A 3,780-nucleotide genomic window follows, 5' to 3' on the forward strand; every position below is an offset into this window, starting at 1 on the left:
GTCAGACATACATGGCAGTCTGATGCTCTCCCAGCATCTCTGGATCCTTCCTCATTTTATCTCACAAGTATTTGTCCTAATAAGGTCCTTGCACACTTAATCTTATTTTGGTATCTGCTTCTTAGAAGACTCTGGCTAATATATTATGAGGTTCTCTCATTTCTTGTGTTGCAGCTGCCTACATCCTCACGGTAATTGAGGTCAATTTGCTCTCTTACGTCGTGATTCCTTTCTTTTCCTATTGACCCACTGGCATGAGGAGCCCAGAATGATGAGGTGGTACTCACAGCTTTGAGTACTGAGGACCCTTACTGACTCCTCCTATGAAAATGTCCCCCTGGTCCCCACTGTCCAGGAGCTAGCACTTCTGATTCAGCGGTGCCTGAGGTTATGGGATCAGGAAGTGTGCAGTCCACAGTGGGTCAATGGGATTGATCATAAGAGAGGCTACTAGTACTTCCACTCATCAGTTTGCAGATCCATGTATTCTAGATATTGGTGTATATCTTATATATACCATATATAATGAGTGTACATACTGACTGAGGACAGTTCCAATCCTACAGTGTCTTGTCCACAGTTAGTGACTTAGATTAGCCTTTGAAGGCCTTTCCGTTGTTCTAGTAGCAAATGAAAGGCTTCCAGTGTATGGCAGGACCAGTGGATCCCATGGTAATACCTCCATGACTATACCTCCTTTGCCATAAAATGAGTCCCTTGATTTGAAGCAATGTTGTGCAGAAACTAGTGCTGACAATTCAGTCATTCTGTAAACCCTAAGGTAGCAGTGCTGGAAGAACCATGCAAGTAAGAAGGCAGAACATATTTAGTAAGGAGAAATCACTGCCTCCTCCAGGAGTCCAGTATAATCAGCCTGTGCCCAAGAGGCTGGCTGCTCTCCTTGAAGAATGGTTTATACTGAGTGTGTTCAGGGCCAGTCTCTGCTTCTGGAAAGTTGGGAATTCAGTAGTGCAGAGAGCTAGATCGGTGTTAATGAAAGGGAGTACATGCTGTTGGGTTCATGTACAGCCTCCATTCCTGGCTATCACTGGCCATTGCATGAGCTTGTGAGTAATCAAAGGGAGTCGTTCTGTTTGTTTTGTTTCTGCATGCCTTCTCTATGGTGGTTGCTCTCTTGTGGGCACTGATGTAAACACAAAGATCTGCACAACTTCTCCCCACTGCCACAGGTCCATCCACCTGTCTTTTTCCCAGACCTCCTACTCTCTGATCAGTTGTGGCAACAGGGGGGAGGGGGGGTGTCACACACTTTTAAACAACCAGAACTCAGAGCAAGGACTCACTCATTACCATAAGGAGGGCACAAAGCCATTGATGGGATCCGTCCCCATGACCCAATTACCTTTCACTTAGGCCCCACAGCTAACATTGGGGATTACATTTCAACGTGAAATTTGAAAAGGACAAACATCTAAACCATATGTCTTGTATGGTGAATTAGGGTTGTAGGTTTTTTGCAGTGACATGGGGCCATAGGTTCAGGCCACAGCCATTTGGTCACACAAAAGCAGATGGCCACGGATTTTTTGTATGAGTCATCAGGGAGTCTCTGGGCCCTGCGAAGGCTGTCCCAGGAAGGACTTAGACTTGGTAAAGAGGAAGCTCCTGCCCTTTCTGGACCTCACTCTATTGGATCTAGGCTTTGAAGAGTCTATTTATGCTTGAGGGCACTACCAAGCTGTAAGGAAAAGATAGCCTATGCCACATGAGAATTAGGTGTGTGTCAGAGTCACATTTGAGACTTCTAGGCAGTTTGACATTTGAGAAGGAAATAGATGCTGGCTGAATTGTTGGGCCATGACATCTGCCCAGGCTTAATTTTCCCTAAGGATTCTGCTAATAGCGTCCATAAGACACTTTACTAATACACAAGGGGTCACAGGGCTTTGATATTATCCTGTGTGCCTTCCACTCTTGACATAAGTATTTGGTTTAATTTGCTAATACCAGACCGTCTTTGTCAATTAGGCATCATCCCTACCCTTTCTGCATTCTCCTCTGCATTGTAGGGAGGTCTGGAACATCATTTCCCAGTGTCACTTTCCTGTATGGCCTTGGGTTAGAGTCTGCCAATTAAAGGCACTCACGAGGCATTTGGAAAGCCGAAGAGAAGTCAGTATCCCTGTTGGCAGCTGTGAACAGATGCTTGGACATATGGCAGGCATACGATTTGCTCCAACTTCCAGGCAACCTCCTGAGAATCACCTGCTTTGGTATTGTAGACAGCTGGAGTTATTGTTAGCAGCTTTACTGGAATCCAGCCCTTCTTAATTTCATGAAGGTAGCAGCAGTTTTCATATTGCTTCCCCAATCCTTCTAATCATTGTGTAAGCTTCTGATTTCCTGTTTTAAAACCCTTTATCCTTGCAATGCAGATGTACTTCTCTTTCACTGAGAGAACCCTGACTGATAGAACAGTGCTGCAGCCTCCCCTCTCCCCTCGCTTCATGATGATCATAGTGGTGGTTGGGGGTGACCTTTAGGAGTGAGAACTGCTAGCAAATTTTTCAGTATAGCAGAGCAGGCAGCTTCCAGATAATTCCTCCAACTCTGTGACCAGAGACCCTTTCTGTACAATAGCAGTCACCCCTGGTGGTGCAGAACAAATAGGATTAGATTTTATTTCTCCTCTTGTGGCCTTCCATTGGCTAGAGTTCAGTATGACTGAGGTACTTCACTTAAGATGATCTAGCTGGCTAATGCATGACCTGGCTGTAGTCTAAGATATTTGCGTGAATTATGCAGAATGAAAGAGATAGATATTCACTCTTAGACTCTAAGCCATATGGGGAGTGCTTCCGCAAGCAAACAGATATGAGTGTCACACAAGGAACTTGTCCATTATCACAGATCTCATATTTCCTTTGTTTTTAGCACAAATATGCCCTTAGGGAAGCTGATTGTCAGGGATAGAGGAAACTAAGGACAACGTGGGGATGTGGATGTCTCAGTGTATGCCAGCCTTGTTATATGATGAGAACCACTGCAACAGACACTGCTGGTGCCCTGTCTGTTTTCCCTTTCTGCGCTCAACATTCCCACAGACAGCAGCTGAAGGTAAGTACCTGTGACTACATTCGAGGGCTTTGGCTGGCCAAAGGACATTCAGCTTGGGAGCAGGGGAGGCCAGAAATGCGAGGGGAGTTCTCAACTAATGATGGGAGCAGGTGGATAAATAACCCCATCTTCTTTGCCCACCACTGGGGACAAATCTGGGGCATGCTTTGTCTCTGAGTCAAATTCCATGAAAGTTTCTCTGGGGAGACTGAGCCCCAGTAGCTAGAGTTGCCAGATTTAGCAAACAAAAATACAGGACACCCACTCAAATGTGAAGTTCAGATAAATGATGAATAATGTTTAGTATAATTATGCCCATTGTAATGCTCAGGACATACATATATTTAAAAATTATTTGATGTTTGTTTGAAATACAAATTTAACCAAGAGTCCTGTATTTTATCTGCCAAACCTACCAGGAGTCCAAAGCAGTTACTTGCTCGTTAGAGCTCCCTGTATTGGCTTCCTGCCCTTCTGTGTCCCACATCCACCCAGCTCCTTGCTGGAGCTTCCTGGGGTCACTGCTGAATTAGACTGCTTGCCCTCCATCTCACTCTTAAGAGTCTGATCAAACAACTCCTCTCAACTATTGCAGTGGCACTGGGAGGTCCTCAGAAATGAAAGCCCTGAGGATGCCTTGAATTGACTATGGTTAACTTTCTGGAAGCTATCAGTACAGTGGCTCAAAATAAAACTTAAGCT

The 3,780-nt window shown here is 45.0% G+C and overlaps 1 pseudogene; it reads right to left on the bottom strand.

The window, feature by feature from the left end:
- LOC105547214 overlaps positions 1-3,780 on the bottom strand; it is a 134,378-nt pseudogene that overhangs the window by 61,588 nt on the left and 69,010 nt on the right.

This window comes from Mandrillus leucophaeus, unplaced genomic scaffold (genome assembly GCF_000951045.1).
Source record: "Mandrillus leucophaeus isolate KB7577 unplaced genomic scaffold, Mleu.le_1.0 Scaffold380, whole genome shotgun sequence".
In the NCBI taxonomy this organism is placed as follows: domain Eukaryota; kingdom Metazoa; phylum Chordata; class Mammalia; order Primates; family Cercopithecidae; genus Mandrillus; species Mandrillus leucophaeus.